Raw genomic sequence first — 21624 nt, 5'->3', positions numbered from 1 at the left:
AAAATCTTGATGCTGCCCTACAAAGCCAAAAATGGGCCAGGCCCTTGATACATTGAGTCAGTAGTCAAAGCCCGATTCATACCTCAGGTGCTTCGAGCCTCAAGTATGGCTCGGCTTGAAATTCCATGCTCCAAGTCTCATGGAAGACAAGCATTGAGACTCACAGATGGTGAAATGAGCTTCCACTTGCTCTCCTGACAGCAGAGCTCTTGCAGTCTTCAAACACAGACTAAAGACCCATCTATTCATGGAATCTGACAAATGACCCTGCTCCTATATTGACTAACTAAATTAGCACTTATTGTAGGGTAGTATTTATTACACTGATGTTGTCTAACAAACTTTAGTCCTTATGCATTTTGTACTTCTAGGTAACGGCAGTGATCCTTTTATTTCTACAGTATTCTAGATCAGTGGTATATTGGACTCTAAACTACTGTAATGGCTAGGGTGTATTCTATGAGTAAATGACAAAGCCCTTTTGTAAGTCACACTGGATAAAAGTGTCTGCTAAATGCCTTAAATGTAAATGTAATTGGAACAAATACATCTCAAGAATTGACACTGTAGTCCCGAGACAAGTCAAGAGAGAAAATGTACAATCCAAAGTCAAGATGGACAGTTACCAAGCACTACCCTTCACATAATTGTCAAGTCACAATATTTAATGTCATTACAATATTTGACACCAGCAAAGCATTTGATGTAGTTTATGAAATTGACAAAATTTTTCCATGCTCTTCAGTCTTGGCCTTGATGGTATGCATGTTTTGTCATGTCTGCTTAGAGATAATGTCGCCACTGGGCATCAAATTCTCTCCCAGGTGCTTTATCAAAGTATTGATCCACAATGTGCTAGTGTCTTGATTCATATAAGTAGAAAAGAGCAACTGTGGGTGTAGGATTCGATGTTATCATTCCTAAAAAGGGTGCCAAGTCACCGGTTTGTCTGCAGTGCACTAAGAATAGGAATACTCCCTGCTGGGGAAACAACCCAAGAATTTCTGCCTGAGAGGCAGAGATACTATCTAATATACTAACAAGGACAGATGCATGTGTGTTAAAAGAAACTGACTGAGATGTACACATCCCACAGGTTTTGAAGTATTTTGGATCAGTGCACATACAAGAGAAAGTTTTTTAAACACATTCTGGTGATGTTGACCCTGTCTTCATTTTCCTCTTTTAACAATGTTGGTGTGCTGGCTTATGATTTGTATTTCTTTTCGAATTCTTGTAAAAATGCAAAATATTCAAAGCATTTTGACTATCCCTGTGTGATAAACACGAGATTGGTCTACACTATGAGTTATGTCATATGCAGCATTTTTATCAAATTTGGCTTTGACTCTGTTTGCAAAATGTCTGATTATTCCATTGCAAATTAATGTACTGAGCTGCACTCTCTTGTCAACATTCAACTTAGGTCAAGCGATATCCTGCACTAATTTATTTCCAATGTGCAAGTTTCATCTTTGTTGACTTACATTTCTGCCCACTTGTACTAACAGCATGCCAGTGAAAACTTTACATGACACCTACATCAGCTAGGTGTGATTTTTTAAAAACAAAAGCAGTGTTCAGGCAAAATTGGTGAGCCACCTTGAGCTGTCCCACGTTTTCACGTGACGTGGAAGACCTTGGAGGCCACATTAGTGTAGTAGGTAGTGCATCAGTCTAATACTCTGACAAGCTTCTGAGCACCTGTTTATCTGGAATTGACATTAGCTTGCTAAAATAGTGAGCAGACCATGCGGGAGAGTCCTGTCTTTGAATTTGCATATCAGGCCATTTGCAACCCTGAATCAATGACACATGGGGACTCATAATTGAGCTTGAAGAAGTCCAAGGACATAACCCACAAGTGCCCAAAGTATGCAACAGCTGCAATGGCCGAGAGATTAAAGCCTTGGTCATAGGGCGACCCTGTCCACTTCTCTGTATAGATAGACCTCATGTTAAGGTAAACATTACCATAGTAAATTCCTTAAAACGTAACATGCCAATTCTGGACCTGGAGAGTTTAGTTCCAAACGGAATGTAAAGCAAGTGCTAAATGAAATGCAATTTTTCAAGAATCTTAGAGCCAGCTGTATACTCTGTGGAAGACTGGATCACCAGGACAGGAAGTGGGCACTCTAGCTCTTTCTTAATTTGGACATCCCTTAGCAAAAACTTTTAAATAGAGAAGGCATGATCTCACCTCCAGCAACTGGTTGAAGTCAAAGTGGGCTTGTCTGGGAATTGAACCCAGGACCTCTCACACCCAAAGCAAGAATCATACCCCTAGACCAACAAGCCATCATTAAACTCAGTATAGCCCTTTTTTTGACTGGGCAATGTTAAGAAACAGAATTGAGGTGGTCTTTCAGTTCTTTTACTCTTTCATGAAGCGACACTAACATATGGTGCAAGACACCTGTGGATCCAAAGTAAGTATAAAGAGCTCGTTCCCGATTTGAACCTGGAATCCGTCGCACCCTAAGCAAGAATCATACGCCTAGACCAACAAGCCCATTGCATTTGTTTACCTTTGGATTTTTGTCTCATGTCCACATTTGGACACCTTCTGCTCATTTGGCATTCTTGACTTATTACAATTTTCATTTTATTAATTTAGAGTTCTTTTGATGACTGATGACTTTGCAACATTGCAAGGTACATACTTGACAGGTATTATTCCTTGTCATTGATCTACCACTAGAAACAATTCAAAACATGTTTGCAAGATAATTAATTTGATTTGTGAGAATGGGTCAGTGTATGAAAATGATGCAACAACATGCCGGCATGTCATTGAAGGCTGAGGGAATGCAAGCCATCTGCTCTTTGTGACCTTCCACATGCTTAGTTACCTTAGGCATTCTTGAGAGACCTTAACATCAAAGGTAAGGTCATTTCAGCCCTTTGCTATGTTTTTGGCTCTACTGTTGTTCCACCACAGCTGACTTTCCTACTTCACACAAATGGTACTAAAAAATGTGTCGGTAAAGGGTACGGAAGCACAACCCAGTTCTGTTCCCGTAGTTCTTCCACCCTACAAAGTCTAGTTGCAAGTCTAATCTAACGTGAATGTTACAGCATAGCCACTGCATTGACAGCATATTTTAAATAGCCTGTAAAAAAAAAAAACCTAAATCTTGCACACTAATACTTTCAGGTAGCAACAACAAACTTGCTGGCTATAATATTGGCCGTGACCAGATGGAGCATTCGGTGTTTTGTGTTGCCAATGATTCAGCAAAACACACGTTTTAAAAACCACTCAGGAAGCCTGCATGCCAACCCTTTAACATAACTCCACCAAACTCGCTGGCTATAAACTAGACCTTGGTCAGAGAGAGCTCACTGATGTTCTTAGCCTGTGAAAAACACATTGGCAATGACATGGCAAAATTAACTTTTAAGAAAACCAACAATGTATGTGCAGCAATGATTAAAAATCACTGACGGAGCCCTTTAAATAGCTCTTTGAGTTACCACAGTCATTAGATGCTTCCAGTTAGACCACATAAAAAATGATTGAACAAAGAAAATCGCTACTGTAAACATTGACATATATAACAAACAGCAGAAAATCACACATTCTAATAACTTTGATCTGATATCGCATAGGTTTGTAGAGAATAGTCCCACTTGTAATATTATAAACCTTGGGCATTCCAAATAGTAAAAAAATTACAAATCATGCAACCCTGAAAAAATGTTAACCAAATTTAAACTTACAACAATGCAGTAGAAAAAAAAGATTATTTAACAAGGAGATTTTCACCAAAGAAGAAGCCATTCTTACTTCCTAGTGTGCTTCTTTTGAATATGTAGAACACAGATTACCTAAAACAATGTCACAGTGTTAAAAATGATAAAGTTGTGAAATGCCTGCAAAATGGGTTCAGCGCAACCTGCTGGTCAGAAAGTCTCCAGCCCCTTATATAGAGCAGAGCGAGTCATAGCTGCTTTGGGTAGGTTAATATCCAAGTCATATCCCAAGATTTGTCTCATTATTTATTATGTTGAGTCTCACCTTTTGTGGTGGATTTCACCAATTATTTCTAACGTGGATACATTAGTATATCATTATAAGCAATCTGAGATGTGAAGATAAGTGAATCACACATGCAGAATTTCTAACAATAACCTGTTTTGTATAGGCTGGCTAGCTGACCATTCAGTGAAATTAAATGTGGTTGCTGAACTTGTTGCAGGTGGGTCAATTTAATTTGACTTAATTGTGTTTCATTTTTAACTCAGCCACTTGCCATGATGCATAAATTAATCTGAGAATAATTTGTTCTAGCTGCAAGATAGTGCTGACTTATCCTAGCTATACTTTATATTTAGCTTGAAATAATTGAGGTTCATCGCTAGAGGGTGCTGTTATTTATATATTTTTTTGGATTATTGATCAGGTAAAAACTAAAATGGATGAGGTGGACCTTTTCTATGTATCATATGGAATTTGAGTATATGAGTGAATGCTACTATGTAAATGTATAAGAATATGTAGATAAGATTATTATGAGATCATCATTTATAATCAAACACACAACTACCCTATACGATTGTATTAAACAGCTACATGCAAAATCATCCTGGCTGATGAGGTTTTTCCACAATAATGGCTATTAGAATTGTCTCAAAAAATGTTGTTTCTGTAACAGATAGACTGAGTCAAGGATGCACGTGACAAGCCATTTTTCTGTTATCCAAAAACAATCAGAAAACATGGGTTCATGTACATTACCTTACTGATGTATATTTTAAAAGTATTCCAATGCACAGAATAAAATTTTAGTAAATGATAAATATATTTGACCAATGGATGTGTACTAGAAAATAAGAATCGTGACAAAACAAACCGAAAGGTTATCGGCGCATGTATTTCATTTGAGGTGGTGTTGTATTCAGGACATGGAGTGAGTCTGATTCTGAGGAGGAGTGAAACTCTGTAGCCCAGGTAGTTGTTCCAGCATCATACCAAATACACATATTATCACTAGCCCATGACCATCCCCTGTCTGGACACCTAGGTATCAGAAAAATGACAAAACAACAAATTCTACAACATTTCTTTTGGCCATCGATTAGGAGTGATGTTGGACACTGCCGTTCATGCCTTACATGGCCGGAAAACCAAATCAGGTCATTCTGTCTGTTCCTCTGTGCCCCATTCCAGCAGTTGGTGAGCCCTTTGAAAAGGTGTTGGTTGATTGTGTGGGCCCTTTGCCAAAGACCCGTTCTGGGCATTGCTACCTATTGACTATAATGTGTGCTGCCACCACGTAACCTGAGGCAATTCCCCTTCGATAACTAAAATTGAAGAGCTGTTATTAAATTCTGCACTACCTTTGGATTGCCCAAAGTTATACAATCTGACCAAGGCATGAACTTTATGTCACATCTGTTCTCAAAGGTGACAATTGAACTTGGTATACAGCACCAATTCTCCAGTGGGGAGATCTTGCACTCCCACACCCTTTCCTGAATGATCTACCTGCCACATAGCAGTGTCTTGTTTCATGTAGTGCAGAAAGCACATCCTTCTTACCTCCGTGATATCATGGGCATATAAAAACTCTAATCACATCAGATTTAAAATCTTGATGCTGCCCTACAAAGCCAAAAATGGGCCAGGCCCTTGATACATTGAGTCAGTAGTCAAAGCCCGATTCATACCTCAGGTGCTTCGAGCCTCAAGTATGGCTCGGCTTGAAATTCCATGCTCCAAGTCTCATGGAAGACAAGCATTGAGACTCACAGATGGTGAAATGAGCTTCCACTTGCTCTCCTGACAGCAGAGCTCTTGCAGTCTTCAAACACAGACTAAAGACCCATCTATTCATGGAATCTGACAAATGACCCTGCTCCTATATTGACTAACTAAATTAGCACTTATTGTAGGGTAGTATTTATTACACTGATGTTGTCTAACAAACTTTAGTCCTTATGCATTTTGTACTTCTAGGTAACGGCAGTGATCCTTTTATTTCTACAGTATTCTAGATCAGTGGTATATTGGACTCTAAACTACTGTAATGGCTAGGGTGTATTCTATGAGTAAATGACAAAGCCCTTTTGTAAGTTACACTGGATAAAAGTGTCTGCTAAATGCCTTAAATGTAAATGTAATTGGAACAAATACATCTCAAGAATTGACACTGTAGTCCCGAGACAAGTCAAGAGAGAAAATGTACAATCCAAAGTCAAGATGGACAGTTACCAAGCACTACCCTTCACATAATTGTCAAGTCACAATATTTAATGTCATTACAATATTTGACACCAGCAAAGCATTTGATGTAGTTTATGAAATTGACAAAATTTTTCCATGCTCTTCAGTCTTGGCCTTGATGGTATGCATGTTTTGTCATGTCTGCTTAGAGATAATGTCGCCACTGGGCATCAAATTCTCTCCCAGGTGCTTTATCAAAGTATTGATCCACAATGTGCTAGTGTCTTGATTCATATAAGTAGAAAAGAGCAACTGTGGGTGTAGGATTCGATGTTATCATTCCTAAAAAGGGTGCCAAGTCACCGGTTTGTCTGCAGTGCACTAAGAATAGGAATACTCCCTGCCGGGGAAACAACCCAAGAATTTCTGCCTGAGAGGCAGAGATACTATCTAATATACTAACAAGGACAGATGCATGTGTGTTAAAAGAAACTGACTGAGATGTACACATCCCACAGGTTTTGAAGTATTTTGGATCAGTGCACATACAACAGAAAGTTTTTTAAACACATTCTGGTGATGTTGACCCTGTCTTCATTTTCCTCTTTTAACAATGTTGGTGTGCTGGCTTATGATTTGTATTTCTTTTCGAATTCTTGTAAAAATGCAAAATATTCAAAGCATTTTGACTATCCCTGTGTGATAAACACGAGATTGGTCTACACTATGAGTGATGTCATATGCAGCATTTTTATCAAATTTGGCTTTGACTCTGTTTGCAAAATGTCTGATTATTCCATTGCAAATTAATGTACTGAGCTGCACTCTCTTGTCAACATTCAACTTAGGTCAAGCGATATCCTGCACTAATTTATTTCCAATGTGCAAGTTTCATCTTTGTTGACTTACATTTCTGCCCACTTGTACTAACAGCATGCCAGTGAAAACTTTACATGACACCTACATCAGCTAGGTGTGATTTTTTAAAAACAAAAGCAGTGTTCAGGCAAAATTGGTGAGCCACCTTGAGCTGTCCCACGTTTTCACGTGGAAGACCTTGGAGGCCACATTAGTGTAGTAGGTAGTGCATCAGTCTAATACTCTGACAAGCTTCTGAGCACCTGTTTATCTGGAATTGACATTAGCTTGCTAAAATAGTGAGCAGACCATGCGGGAGAGTCCTGTCTTTGAATTTGCATATCAGGCCATTTGCAACCCTGAATCAATGACACATGGGGACTCATAATTGAGCTTGAAGAAGTCCAAGGACATAACCCACAAGTGCCCAAAGTATGCAACAGCTGCAATGGCCGAGAGATTAAAGCCTTGGTCATAGGGCGACCCTGTCCACTTCTCTGTATAGATAGACCTCATGTTAAGGTAAACATTACCATAGTAAATTCCTTAAAACGTAACATGCCAATTCTGGACCTGGAGAGTTTAGTTCCAAACGGAATGTAAAGCAAGTGCTAAATGAAATGCAATTTTTCAAGAATCTTAGAGCCAGCTGTATACTCTGTGGAAGACTGGATCACCAGGACAGGAAGTGGGCACTCTAGCTCTTTCTTAATTTGGACATCCCTTAGCAAAAACTTTTAAATAGAGAAGGCATGATCTCACCTCCAGCAACTGGTTGAAGTCAAAGTGGGCTTGTCTGGGAATTGAACCCAGGACCTCTCACACCCGAAGCAAGAATCATACCCCTAGACCAACAAGCCATCATTAAGCTCACTATAACCCTTTTTTTGACTGGGCAATGTTAAGAAACAGAATTGAGGTGGTCTTTCAGTTCTTTTACTCTTTCATGAAGCGACACTAACATATGGTGCAAGACACCTGTGGATCCAAAGTAAGTATAAAGAGCTCGTACCCGATTTGAACCTGGAATCCGTCGCACCCTAAGCAAGAATCATACGCCTAGACCAACAAGCCCATTGCATTTGTTTACCTTTGGATTTTTGTCTCATGTCCACATTTGGACACCCTCTGCTCAGTTGGCATTCTTGACTTATTACAATTTTCATTTTATTAATTTAGAGTTCTTTTGATGACTGATGACTTTGCAACATTGCAAGGTACATACTTGACAGGTATTATTCCTTGTCATTGATCTACCACTAGAAACAATTCAAAACATGTTTGCAAGACAATTAATTTGATTTGTGAGAATGGGTCAGTGTATGAAAATGATGCAACAACATGCCGGCATGTCATTGAAGGCTGAGGGAATGCAAGCCATCTGCTCTTTGTGACCTTCCACATGCTTAGTTACCTTAGGCATTCTTGAGAGACCTTAACATCAAAGGTAAGGTCATTTCAGCCCTTTGCTATGTTTTTGGCTCTACTGTTGTTCCACCACAGCTGACTTTCCTACTTCACACAAATGGTACTAAAAAATGTGTCGGTAATGGGTACGGAAGCACAACCCAGTTCTGTTCCCGTAGTTCTTCCACCCTACAAAGTCTAGTTGCAAGTCTAATCTAACGTGAATGTTACAGCATAGCCACTGCATTGACAGCATATTTTAAATAGCCTGTAAAAAAAAAAATCCTAAATCTTGCACACTAATACTTTCAGGTAACAACAACAAACTTGCTGGCTATAATATTGGCCGTGACCAGATGGAGCATTCGGTGTTTTGTGTTGCCAATGATTCAGCAAAACACACGTTTTAAAAACCACTCAGGAAGCCCGCATGCCAACCCTTTAACATAACTCCACCAAACTCGCTGGCTATAAACTAGACCTTGGTCAGAGAGAGCTCACTGATGTTCTTAGCCTGTGAAAAACACATTGGCAATGACATGGCAAAATTAACTTTTAAGAAAACCAACAATGTATGTGCAGCAATGATTAAAAATCACTGACGGAGCCCTTTAAATAGCTCTTTGAGTTACCACAGTCATTAGATGCTTCCAGTTAGACCACATAAAAAAATGATTGAACAAAGAAAATCGCTACTGTAAACATTGACATATATAACAAACAGCAGAAAATCACACATTCTAATAACTTTGATCTGATATCGCATAGGTTTGTAGAGAATAGTCCCACTTGTAATATTATAAACCTTGGGCATTCCAAACAGTAAAAAAATTACAAATCATGCAACCCTGAAAAAATGTTAACCAAATTTAAACTTACAACAATGCAGTAGAAAAAAAAGATTATTTAACAAGGAGATTTTCACCAAAGAAGAAGCCATTCTTACTTCCTAGTGTGCTTCTTTTGAATATGTAGAACACAGATTACCTAAAACAATGTCACAGTGTTAAAAATGATAAAGTTGTGAAATGCCTGCAAAATGGGTTCAGCGCAACCTGCTGGTCAGAAAGTCTCCAGCCCCTTATATAGAGCAGAGCGAGTCATAGCTGCTTTGGGTAGGTTAATATCCAAGTCATATCCCAAGATTTGTCTCATTATTTATTATGTTGAGTCTCACCTTTTGTGGTGGATTTCACCAATTATTTCTAACGTGGATACATTAGTATATCATTATAAGCAATCTGAGATGTGAAGATAAGTGAATCACACATGCAGAATTTCTAACAATAACCTGTTTTGTATAGGCTGGCTAGCTGACCATTCAGTGAAATTAAATGTGGTTGCTGAACTTGTTGCAGGTGGGTCAATTTAATTTGACTTAATTGTGTTTCATTTTTAACTCAGCCACTTGCCATGATGCATAAATTAATCTGAGAATAATTTGTTCTAGCTGCAAGATAGTGCTGACTTATCCTAGCTATACTTTATATTTAGCTTGAAATAATTGAGGTTCATCGCTAGAGGGTGCTGTTATTTATATATTTTTTTGGATTATTGATCAGGTAAAAACTAAAATGGATGAGGTGGACCTTTTCTATGTATCATATGGAATTTGAGTATATGAGTGAATGCTACTATGTAAATGTATAAGAATATGTAGATAAGATTATTATGAGATCATCATTTATAATCAAACACACAACTACCCTATACGATTGTATTAAACAGCTACATGCAAAATCATCCTGGCTGATGAGGTTTTTCCACAATAATGGCTATTAGAATTGTCTCAAAAAATGTTGTTTCTGTAACAGATAGACTGAGTCAAGGATGCACGTGACAAGCCATTTTTCTGTTATCCAAAAACAATCAGAAAACATGGGTTCATGTACATTACCTTACTGATGTATATTTTAAAAGTATTCCAATGCACAGAATAAAATTTTAGTAAATGATAAATATATTTGACCAATGGATGTGTACTAGAAAATAAGAATCGTGACAAAACAAACCGAAAGGTTATCGGCGCATGTATTTCATTTGAGGTGGTGTTGTATTCAGGACATGGAGTGAGTCTGATTCTGAGGAGGAGTGAAACTCTGTAGCCCAGGTAGTTGTTCCAGCATCATACCAAATACACATATTATCACTAGCCCATGACCATCCCCTGTCTGGACACCTAGGTATCAGAAAAATGACAAAACAACAAATTCTACAACATTTCTTTTGGCCATCGATTAGGAGTGATGTTGGACACTGCCGTTCATGCCTTACATGGCCGGAAAACCAAATCAGGTCATTCTGTCTGTTCCTCTGTGCCCCATTCCAGCAGTTGGTGAGCCCTTTGAAAAGGTGTTGGTTGATTGTGTGGGCCCTTTGCCAAAGACCCGTTCTGGGCATTGCTACCTATTGACTATAATGTGTGCTGCCACCACGTAACCTGAGGCAATTCCCCTTCGATAACTAAAATTGAAGAGCTGTTATTAAATTCTGCACTACCTTTGGATTGCCCAAAGTTATACAATCTGACCAAGGCATGAACTTTATGTCACATCTGTTCTCAAAGGTGACAATTGAACTTGGTATACAGCACCAATTCTCCAGTGGGGAGATCTTGCACTCCCACACCCTTTCCTGAATGATCTACCTGCCACATAGCAGTGTCTTGTTTCATGTAGTGCAGAAAGCACATCCTTCTTACCTCCGTGATATCATGGGCATATAAAAACTCTAATCACATCAGATTTAAAATCTTGATGCTGCCCTACAAAGCCAAAAATGGGCCAGGCCCTTGATACATTGAGTCAGTAGTCAAAGCCCGATTCATACCTCAGGTGCTTCGAGCCTCAAGTATGGCTCGGCTTGAAATTCCATGCTCCAAGTCTCATGGAAGACAAGCATTGAGACTCACAGATGGTGAAATGAGCTTCCACTTGCTCTCCTGACAGCAGAGCTCTTGCAGTCTTCAAACACAGACTAAAGACCCATCTATTCATGGAATCTGACAAATGACCCTGCTCCTATATTGACTAACTAAATTAGCACTTATTGTAGGGTAGTATTTATTACACTGATGTTGTCTAACAAACTTTAGTCCTTATGCATTTTGTACTTCTAGGTAACGGCAGTGATCCTTTTATTTCTACAGTATTCTAGATCAGTGGTATATTGGACTCTAAACTACTGTAATGGCTAGGGTGTATTCTATGAGTAAATGACAAAGCCCTTTTGTAAGTCACACTGGATAAAAGTGTCTGCTAAATGCCTTAAATGTAAATGTAATTGGAACAAATACATCTCAAGAATTGACACTGTAGTCCCGAGACAAGTCAAGAGAGAAAATGTACAATCCAAAGTCAAGATGGACAGTTACCAAGCACTACCCTTCACATAATTGTCAAGTCACAATATTTAATGTCATTACAATATTTGACACCAGCAAAGCATTTGATGTAGTTTATGAAATTGACAAAATTTTTCCATGCTCTTCAGTCTTGGCCTTGATGGTATGCATGTTTTGTCATGTCTGCTTAGAGATAATGTCGCCACTGGGCATCAAATTCTCTCCCAGGTGCTTTATCAAAGTATTGATCCACAATGTGCTAGTGTCTTGATTCATATAAGTAGAAAAGAGCAACTGTGGGTGTAGGATTCGATGTTATCATTCCTAAAAAGGGTGCCAAGTCACCGGTTTGTCTGCAGTGCACTAAGAATAGGAATACTCCCTGCCGGGGAAACAACCCAAGAATTTCTGCCTGAGAGGCAGAGATACTATCTAATATACTAACAAGGACAGATGCATGTGTGTTAAAAGAAACTGACTGAGATGTACACATCCCACAGGTTTTGAAGTATTTTGGATCAGTGCACATACAACAGAAAGTTTTTTAAACACATTCTGGTGATGTTGACCCTGTCTTCATTTTCCTCTTTTAACAATGTTGGTGTGCTGGCTTATGATTTGTATTTCTTTTCGAATTCTTGTAAAAATGCAAAATATTCAAAGCATTTTGACTATCCCTGTGTGATAAACACGAGATTGGTCTACACTATGAGTGATGTCATATGCAGCATTTTTATCAAATTTGGCTTTGACTCTGTTTGCAAAATGTCTGATTATTCCATTGCAAATTAATGTACTGAGCTGCACTCTCTTGTCAACATTCAACTTAGGTCAAGCGATATCCTGCACTAATTTATTTCCAATGTGCAAGTTTCATCTTTGTTGACTTACATTTCTGCCCACTTGTACTAACAGCATGCCAGTGAAAACTTTACATGACACCTACATCAGCTAGGTGTGATTTTTTAAAAACAAAAGCAGTGTTCAGGCAAAATTGGTGAGCCACCTTGAGCTGTCCCACGTTTTCACGTGGAAGACCTTGGAGGCCACATTAGTGTAGTAGGTAGTGCATCAGTCTAATACTCTGACAAGCTTCTGAGCACCTGTTTATCTGGAATTGACATTAGCTTGCTAAAATAGTGAGCAGACCATGCGGGAGAGTCCTGTCTTTGAATTTGCATATCAGGCCATTTGCAACCCTGAATCAATGACACATGGGGACTCATAATTGAGCTTGAAGAAGTCCAAGGACATAACCCACAAGTGCCCAAAGTATGCAACAGCTGCAATGGCCGAGAGATTAAAGCCTTGGTCATAGGGCGACCCTGTCCACTTCTCTGTATAGATAGACCTCATGTTAAGGTAAACATTACCATAGTAAATTCCTTAAAACGTAACATGCCAATTCTGGACCTGGAGAGTTTAGTTCCAAACGGAATGTAAAGCAAGTGCTAAATGAAATGCAATTTTTCAAGAATCTTAGAGCCAGCTGTATACTCTGTGGAAGACTGGATCACCAGGACAGGAAGTGGGCACTCTAGCTCTTTCTTAATTTGGACATCCCTTAGCAAAAACTTTTAAATAGAGAAGGCATGATCTCACCTCCAGCAACTGGTTGAAGTCAAAGTGGGCTTGTCTGGGAATTGAACCCAGGACCTCTCACACCCAAAGCGAGAATCATACCCCTAGACCAACAAGCCATCATTAAGCTCACTATAACCCTTTTTTTGACTGGGCAATGTTAAGAAACAGAATTGAGGTGGTCTTTCAGTTCTTTTACTCTTTCATGAAGCGACACTAACATATGGTGCAAGACACCTGTGGATCCAAAGTAAGTATAAAGAGCTCGTTCCCGATTTGAACCTGGAATCCGTCGCACCCTAAGCAAGAATCATACGCCTAGACCAACAAGCCCATTGCATTTGTTTACCTTTGGATTTTTGTCTCATGTCCACATTTGGACACCCTCTGCTCAGTTGGCATTCTTGACTTATTACAATTTTCATTTTATTAATTTAGAGTTCTTTTGATGACTGATGACTTTGCAACATTGCAAGGTACATACTTGACAGGTATTATTCCTTGTCATTGATCTACCACTAGAAACAATTCAAAACATGTTTGCAAGACAATTAATTTGATTTGTGAGAATGGGTCAGTGTATGAAAATGATGCAACAACATGCCGGCATGTCATTGAAGGCTGAGGGAATGCAAGCCATCTGCTCTTTGTGACCTTCCACATGCTTAGTTACCTTAGGCATTCTTGAGAGACCTTAACATCAAAGGTAAGGTCATTTCAGCCCTTTGCTATGTTTTTGGCTCTACTGTTGTTCCACCACAGCTGACTTTCCTACTTCACACAAATGGTACTAAAAAATGTGTCGGTAATGGGTACGGAAGCACAACCCAGTTCTGTTCCCGTAGTTCTTCCACCCTACAAAGTCTAGTTGCAAGTCTAATCTAACGTGAATGTTACAGCATAGCCACTGCATTGACAGCATATTTTAAATAGCCTGTAAAAAAAAAAATCCTAAATCTTGCACACTAATACTTTCAGGTAACAACAACAAACTTGCTGGCTATAATATTGGCCGTGACCAGATGGAGCATTCGGTGTTTTGTGTTGCCAATGATTCAGCAAAACACACGTTTTAAAAACCACTCAGGAAGCCTGCATGCCGACCCTTTAACATAACAAGTTCAAGTTCAAGTTCGGTTTATTTGTCACATACATAGTCATACACAGTACAACACGCAGTGAAATGGTGGAGAGTGCTCTGTCCAAACTGAGGAAGAGAACCAGGGGTGCATAGAGAAAAAAATATATATACAGATAAATATATATTCTATGTATGTACAAAAATATATTAACAATGTATGTACAATATATGTATATTATGATTATATACACAATGTACAATGTATATGGCTGAGTATATATGTACACAATCTACAGAATGTACAGATCCATTGTATAGTACCATATCTACAGTTGTTGTAACAGGTTAATTGAGTATAAATGTAAATCTATATATACAGATGTACAGATATACAGTCATGTTACGTGGTGGTGGTGGTGGTCCCCACAGTTTATCAGTTTCCCTGATTCAGGGCCCGAATGGCCTGTGGGAAGAAGCTCCTCTTCAGTCTCTCTGTTTTGGTCTTCAGGGAGCGGAAGCGCCTCCCTGACCTCAACAGAGAGAAGAGTCTATTGTTGGGATGGGTGGGGTCCTTCACAATTTTCCTGGCCTTGGTTTGGCACCGCTTGTAGTAGGTGGTCTGCAGGTCAGGAAGTTCCGAGTGAGTGATGCGCTCTGCTGAACGCACTACCCTTTGGAGTGCTTGTCTGTCCTGCTTGGTGCCATTTCCAAACCAGACTGTGATGTTCCCCGTGAGGATGCTCTCGATAGTGCAGGTGTAGAAGTTCCGCAGTACCTTGGTGGGCAGTCTGAAGTCCCTTAGGCGTCTGAGGTGGTAAAGACGCTGACGAGCCTTCTTTGCCAGGGAGCTGGTATGGCGGGACCAGGACAGGTCCTGCGAGATGTGAACACCAAGGTACCTGAAACTATCTACTCTCTCCACCGTGGTTCCACTGATCCTCACAGGTTGGTAGTGCCGCTCCTGCTTCTTGCTGCAATCCACGATCAGCTCCTTTGTTTTACTGACGTTTAGGAGGAGATTATTTTCCTGGCACCAGTTTTCCAGGTGTTTAATCTCCTCCAGGTAGGCCCTCTCGTCGTTGTCCGAGATCAGACCCACGACAACGGTGTCATCAGCAAACTTGACAATGGTGTTAGAGCTGGAAGTGGCTGTGCAGTCGTAGGTGTACAGTGAGTAGAGCAGGGGGCTTAGGACACAACCCTGAGGAGCTCCAGTGCTGAGGGTGAGGGTGGATGAGGCGCAGTTGCCCACCCGTAATAATTGTGGTCTGTCTGTTAGGAAGTTGGAGATCCAGTCGCACAGGGATGTATGCAGTCCTAGATCTCCCAACTTAGTAGTGAGTAGGGAGGGAATGATAGTGTTAAATGCTGAACTGTAGTCGACAAATAGCATTTTAACATAATTTCCCCTCCCTTTGTCCAGGTGAGTCAGTGTAGTGTGGAGCAGATGTGCAATCGCATCGTCAGTGGAGCGGTTGTGGCGGTATGCAAACTGCAGTGGGTCCGTGGAGGCTGGCAGTGAAGATGTGATGAAGTCTCTAACTAGCTTTTCAAAGCACTTCATCATGACTGATGTGAGGGCGACAGGGCGGTAGTCATTGAGGTCGGAGGGTCGAGGTTTCTTCGGGACGGGGACGATGGTGGACCGCTTGAAGCTGGACGGGACAATACCGAGCGTCAGGGAGAGATTGAAGATGTCGGTGAATACCGGGGCTAGCTGATCTGCGCAGGCTTTGAGGACCCTCCCGCAGATACCGTCTGGTCCCATCGCCTTCCTGGTATTCACCCTTTTAAACACTCTCCTCACGTCACTCTCCGTGATGATGAGAGGGCGCTGTTCTATGGTGGGCCCCGCGCATGTGCCATTGGCTGCGCCGATAGTGCCATTAGCACTAGCGCCGTTAGCATTGGCGCTGTTAGCACTAGCGCCGTTAGCATTGGTGCTGTTACAACTAGCGCCGTTAGCATTGGTGCTGTTAGCACTAGCGCTGCTAGATGTAGCCTCGAAGCGAGCAAAGAATGTATTCAGCTCGTTCGCCAGAGACTCATCCGCACTCATCAGCCCAGAGGGTGGGCTCCTGTAGTCCGTGATCATCCGTATTCCCTGCCACAGGGATCTAGAGCCACTCTGCTGGAACTGTGTCTCTAGTTTCTTCCCGTAGCGCCGCTTCGCCTCCCTCACCGCCCTGCGCACTCCGTATGCTGCAGACTTGTACTCGTCCATGTTCCCGCTGATGATCCCCGCATTGTAGGCAGCAGTTTGAGAGTTCAGAGCCTCGCGGATGGTTCTGTCCACCCAGGGCTTCTGGTTGGAAAACTTCTTGATGGTGATTCTTGGGATCGTGTCGTCCACCAGTTTCCCAATAAATCCTACTACTGCCTCCGTAAACTCGCTGACATCATCAGTGCTGCGCCGGAACATGTCCCAGTCCGCGTCATCCAGAGCGTCCTGCAGAGTGGCCACCGATTGGTCTGTCCAGCGCGCGACCTCCCTCTGAACCGGAGCTTCCCGTTTCAGCCATTGTTTATATTTTGGTAGGAGGAAGATGGCGGCGTGGTCCGACTTACCAAACGGTGGCTGAGCTAGTGCCTTGTAGCTGTCCTTGTATGGGGTGTAGCAGTGATCTAGTGTCCTATTTCCCCTGGTGGGGAAGGTTACGTGCTGGTAAAGGTTGGGCACCGCACGCTTGAGGTTAGCGCTGTTGAAATCCCCAACCACAATAAGTGCAGCGTCCCGGTGCTGTGCCTGAAACTGTGTGAGAGCCTCATGAAGTTCCCACAGTGCAGTGTCCATGTTAGCCTGAGGTGGGATGTACACGGTGTTGATGATGACCGAAGTGAACTCCCGAGGAAGGTAGAAAGGACGAAGTTTGAGGTCGAGCAGCTCCAGGTTGGGTGAGCAGGAGCAGGCGAGAGTAACAACGTTGGCATTGTTGCACCAGCTGTTGTTTACCATCACACACACTCCGCCGCCTCTCGATTTCCCCGAATCTGCCGTCCTGTCCATGCGGTGAACCGAGAAGAACTCGGCCGGCAGGATAGCGTGGTTTGGTACCGCTGGGTTCAGCCACGACTCGGTGAAGCAGAGGAGATTGCAATCCCGAATGTCCCTCTGGAACTTTATCCTGGCCCGGAGGTCGTCTAGCTTGTTATCCAGAGACTGGACGTTGGCTAGCAGGATGCTAGGTAAGGGAGCTCGGTGTGCCCGAGCCCTCAGCCTGTTCCAGCGTGTTCCAATTCAAAACATGTTTGCAAGACAATTAATTTGATTTGTGAGAATGGGTCAGTGTATGAAAATGATGCAACAACATGCCGGCATGTCATTGAAGGCTGAGGGAATGCAAGCCATCTGCTCTTTGTGACCTTCCACATGCTTAGTTACCTTAGGCATTCTTGAGAGACCTTAACATCAAAGGTAAGGTCATTTCAGCCCTTTGCTATGTTTTTGGCTCTACTGTTGTTCCACCACAGCTGACTTTCCTACTTCACACAAATGGTACTAAAAAATGTGTCGGTAATGGGTACGGAAGCACAACCCAGTTCTGTTCCCGTAGTTCTTCCACCCTACAAAGTCTAGTTGCAAGTCTAATCTAACGTGAATGTTACAGCATAGCCACTGCATTGACAGCATATTTTAAATAGCCTGTAAAAAAAAAAATCCTAAATCTTGCACACTAATACTTTCAGGTAGCAACAACAAACTTGCTGGCTATAATATTGGCCGTGACCAGATGGAGCATTCGGTGTTTTGTGTTGCCAATGATTCAGCAAAACACACGTTTTAAAAACCACTCAGGAAGCCTGCATGCCAACCCTTTAACATAACTCCACCAAACACGCTGGCTATAAACTAGACCTTGGTCAGAGAGAGCTCACTGATGTTCTTAGCCTGTGAAAAACACATTGGCAATGACATGGCAAAATTAACTTTTAAGAAAACCAACAATGTATGTGCAGCAATGATTAAAAATCACTGACGGAGCCCTTTAAATAGCTCTTTGAGTTACCACAGTCATTAGATGCTTCCAGTTAGACCACATAAAAAATGATTGAACAAAGAAAATCGCTACTGTAAATATTGACATATATAACAAACAGCAGAAAATCACACATTCTAATAACTTTGATCTGATATCGCATAGGTTTGTAGAGAATAGTCCCACTTGTAATATTATAAACCTTGGGCATTCCAAACAGTAAAAAAATTACAAATCATGCAACCCTGAAAAAATGTTAACCAAATTTAAACTTACAACAATGCAGTAGAAAAAAAAGATTATTTAACAAGGAGATTTTCACCAAAGAAGAAGCCATTCTTAGTTCCTAGTGTGATTCTTTTGAATATGTAGAACACAGATTACCTAAAACAATGTCACAGTGTTAAAAATGATAAAGTTGTGAAATGCCTGCAAAATGGGTTCAGCGCAACCTGCTGGTCAGAAAGTCTCCAGCCCCTTATATAGAGCAGAGCGAGTCATAGCTGCTTTGGGTAGGTTAATATCCAAGTCATATCCCAAGATTTGTCTCATTATTTATTATGTTGAGTCTCACCTTTTGTGGTGGATTTCACCAATTATTTCTAACGTGGATACATTAGTATATCATTATAAGCAATCTGAGATGTGAAGATAAGTGAATCACACATGCAGAATTTCTAACAATAACCTGTTTTGTATAGGCTGGCTAGCTGACCATTCAGTGAAATTAAATGTGGTTGCTGAACTTGTTGCAGGTGGGTCAATTTAATTTGACTTAATTGTGTTTCATTTTTAACTCAGCCACTTGCCATGATGCATAAATTAATCTGAGAATAATTTGTTCTAGCTGCAAGATAGTGCTGACTTATCCTAGCTATACTTTATATTTAGCTTGAAATAATTGAGGTTCATCGCTAGAGGGTGCTGTTATTTATATATTTTTTTGGATTATTGATCAGGTAAAAACTAAATTGGATGAGGTGGACCTTTTCTATGTATCATATGGAATTTGAGTATATGAGTGAATGCTACTATGTAAATGTATAAGAATATGTAGATAAGATTATTATGAGATCATCATTTATAATCAAACACACAACTACCCTATACGATTGTATTAAACAGCTACATGCAAAATCATCCTGGCTGATGAGGTTTTTCCACAATAATGGCTATTAGAATTGTCTCAAAAAATGTTGTTTCTGTAACAGATAGACTGAGTCAAGGATGCACGTGACAAGCCATTTTTCTGTTATCCAAAAACAATCAGAAAACATGGGTTCATGTACATTACCTTACTGATGTATATTTTAAAAGTATTCCAATGCACAGAATAAAATTTTAGTAAATGATAAATATATTTGACCAATGGATGTGTACTAGAAAATAAGAATCGTGACAAAACAAACCGAAAGGTTATCGGCGCATGTATTTCATTTGAGGTGGTGTTGTATTCAGGACATGGAGTGAGTCTGATTCTGAGGAGGAGTGAAACTCTGTAGCCCAGGTAGTTGTTCCAGCATCATACCAAATACACATATTATCACTAGCCCATGACCATCCCCTGTCTGGACACCTAGGTATCAGAAAAATGACAAAACAACAAATTCTACAACATTTCTTTTGGCCATCGATTAGGAGTGATGTTGGACACTGCCGTTCATGCCTTACATGGCCGGAAAACCAAATCAGGTCATTCTGTCTGTTCCTCTGTGCCCCATTCCAGCAGTTGGTGAGCCCTTTGAAAAGGTGTTGGTTGATTGTGTGGGCCCTTTGCCAAAGACCCGTTCTGGGCATTGCTACCTATTGACTATAATGTGTGCTGCCACCACGTAACCTGAGGCAATTCCCCTTCGATAACTAAAATTGAAGAGCTGTTATTAAATTCTGCACTACCTTTGGATTGCCCAAAGTTATACAATCTGACCAAGGCATGAACTTTATGTCACATCTGTTCTCAAAGGTGACAATTGAACTTGGTATACAGCACCAATTCTCCAGTGGGGAGATCTTGCACTCCCACACCCTTTCCTGAATGATCTACCTGCCACATAGCAGTGTCTTGTTTCATGTAGTGCAGAAAGCACATCCTTCTTACCTCCGTGATATCATGGGCATATAAAAACTCTAATCACATCAGATTTAAAATCTTGATGCTGCCCTACAAAGCCAAAAATGGGCCAGGCCCTTGATACATTGAGTCAGTAGTCAAAGCCCGATTCATACCTCAGGTGCTTCGAGCCTCAAGTATGGCTCGGCTTGAAATTCCATGCTCCAAGTCTCATGGAAGACAAGCATTGAGACTCACAGATGGTGAAATGAGCTTCCACTTGCTCTCCTGACAGCAGAGCTCTTGCAGTCTTCAAACACAGACTAAAGACCCATCTATTCATGGAATCTGACAAATGACCCTGCTCCTATATTGACTAACTAAATTAGCACTTATTGTAGGGTAGTATTTATTACACTGATGTTGTCTAACAAACTTTAGTCCTTATGCATTTTGTACTTCTAGGTAACGGCAGTGATCCTTTTATTTCTACAGTATTCTAGATCAGTGGTATATTGGACTCTAAACTACTGTAATGGCTAGGGTGTATTCTATGAGTAAATGACAAAGCCCTTTTGTAAGTCACACTGGATAAAAGTGTCTGCTAAATGCCTTAAATGTAAATGTAATTGGAACAAATACATCTCAAGAATTGACACTGTAGTCCCGAGACAAGTCAAGAGAGAAAATGTACAATCCAAAGTCAAGATGGACAGTTACCAAGCACTACCCTTCACATAATTGTCAAGTCACAATATTTAATGTCATTACAATATTTGACACCAGCAAAGCATTTGATGTAGTTTATGAAATTGACAAAATTTTTCCATGCTCTTCAGTCTTGGCCTTGATGGTATGCATGTTTTGTCATGTCTGCTTAGAGATAATGTCACCTCTGGGCACCAAATTCTCTCCCAGGTGCTTTATCAAAGTATTGATCCACAATGTGCTAGTGTCTTGATTCATATAAGTAGAAAAGAGCAACTGTGGGTGTAGGATTCGATGTTATCATTCCTAAAAAGGGTGCCAAGTCACCGGTTTGTCTGCAGTGCACTAAGAATAGGAATACTCCCTGCCGGGGAAACAACCCAAGAATTTCTGCCTGAGAGGCAGAGATACTATCTAATATACTAACAAGGACAGATGCATGTGTGT

General features: G+C 40.7%; 3 non-coding genes across 3 annotated transcripts; all 3 read right to left on the bottom strand.

The window, feature by feature from the left end:
• Nucleotides 1–2229: 2229 nt before the first annotated feature.
• Nucleotides 2230–2301, bottom strand: trnap-ugg (transfer RNA proline (anticodon UGG)). Its single transcript has one exon. It is a non-coding gene; the product is annotated as a tRNA-Pro (tRNA).
• A 5517-nt stretch (nucleotides 2302–7818) lies between these two features.
• trnap-cgg (transfer RNA proline (anticodon CGG)) lies at nucleotides 7819–7890 on the bottom strand. The gene has a single exon. It is a non-coding gene; the product is annotated as a tRNA-Pro (tRNA).
• A 5518-nt stretch (nucleotides 7891–13408) lies between these two features.
• On the bottom strand, nucleotides 13409–13480 carry trnap-ugg (transfer RNA proline (anticodon UGG)). The gene has a single exon. It is a non-coding gene; the product is annotated as a tRNA-Pro (tRNA).
• Nucleotides 13481–21624: the final 8144 nt, after the last annotated feature.

Source organism: Electrophorus electricus, chromosome 15 (assembly GCF_041902795.1).
Source record: "Electrophorus electricus isolate QZ-2024a chromosome 15, ASM4190279v1, whole genome shotgun sequence".
Taxonomy (NCBI): Eukaryota; Metazoa; Chordata; class Actinopteri; order Gymnotiformes; family Gymnotidae; genus Electrophorus; species Electrophorus electricus.
The sequence above is the reverse complement of the archived record's forward strand: the minus strand, read 5'-3'. Positions and strand labels throughout refer to the sequence as shown.